Here is a 1,649-nt window from a genome sequence, read left to right as displayed (position 1 = left end):
GGGGGAATGTCAAGGGGGGGAAAAAAGGAGACATATGTAATACTCTTTGTGATACTTTAAGCAATAAAACAAAATTAAAAAAAAAAAGACGTTCATAGGTCGACAACACTCAACCACTAAGCCACACCAAGCAGGTGAAACCAATGACTTTTTAATAAAGGCCAATTAATCTAAAATAAATGATTTTATTGATTTTTTAGAGGGAGAGGGAGAGATAGAAACATCAATGATGAGAATCATTGATGGGCTGCCTACTGCCCGCCCCCTACTAGGGACCAAGCCCGAAAACAAGACCTGTGCCCTGACCAGGAATTGGACCATGACCTCCTAGTTCATGAATCGAGGCTCAACCACTGAGCCACACTGGCTGGGCTCACCTTAACCGTTTTTTGAGTGTACAGTTCAGTGACATTAAGTACATTCACATTGCTGTGCAATCATCACCACCATCCAGATCCAGGACTCTTTTAATCTCCCCCAACTAAACTATGTCCCGTTAAACAACCCCTCGTTCCCCCTCCCCTGGCACCCTTCATTCTTTCTGTCTCTGTGAATTTTACTCCTCTAGGGACCTCCTATAAGTGTAATCATACAGTAGTTGTCCTTTTGTGACTGGCTTATTTCACTTAGCATGATGCCTTCAAGGTTCATCCATGTTGTAGCATGTATCAGAATTTCCTTCCTTTTAAAAAAAATTTGAAATTTTTATCTATAAGGTTACAACTGTTTTTGAAATTAATCAGTGCACGAAGCAACAGTTTTTTAATTCACATTCACACTAATTACTACTATAAATGAGATATTCATAATTTCTCCAGTTTCGATCTAAACATTGCGTTTGTAGTAACAAGATGCGGGTTCAGGTACAGATTTTCTAATTCACTGTATGGCCCCAGACAAGCAATCTTGGACCTCTGCCTTCACCCACATCTCACAGGGATAGTACCTTTTTAAACCTACTTTATAGGCAAATAGGCATAGAATTTATATGAGAACATTTTGCTAAGGTTGCTAAACAAACAGAAGGTAAAATATGTAGCATTTTATCATATGTTTTCTAACATTTGATTTGCTTTTTATAAGTTAAACAAAATAAAGATTGCATCCTTTCAGACTACAAAATTCAGTAGTTACACAAGGTGAGTTAAAGTAGTAAAGCGGGTCATCCTCGTAAACCCATTCATCCATGCTCTCGGTTAATTAAGAAATAAATACAAAAATAGGTAACACTTTGTGAAAATATTCCCATTTATTCTACCCTAGGAGTTCTCGCCCATGTCCATGGACTGTCTGGCATCGGACATGACATCCGGTACTTGAACAGTCATTTTGCCCACAGACTTTGTCTAGCAGATTTGGCAGCCCAGTCGCGGTCGGCATGTCGGCCCGCGCCCAGCCCACGCGTGTCTTTCCCACCGGCGATGGCTTCCAATCTCTCTACATGTGCTTTTCAACGAAGAGGTGGCAGGTGGCAGGCGGAGGAGCCCAGGCTCCCCCACGCACCCAAACCGTCCGCATCTAGATTATTTTCAATCACAACATCTAGCAGAGTCACCGACTTTGGTTGTTAACATGTCACCGTCACGGTTTGAAAACGTGGACTGTTAGTTTGTCTTCTGGGCTGCAGCGCGCCGGGGCGACAGGCTCAG

Source organism: Myotis brandtii, unplaced genomic scaffold, assembly GCF_000412655.1.
Source record: "Myotis brandtii unplaced genomic scaffold, ASM41265v1 scaffold1234, whole genome shotgun sequence".
NCBI lineage: Eukaryota > Metazoa > Chordata > Mammalia > Chiroptera > Vespertilionidae > Myotis > Myotis brandtii.
Note: the sequence above shows the minus strand (reverse complement) of the source record.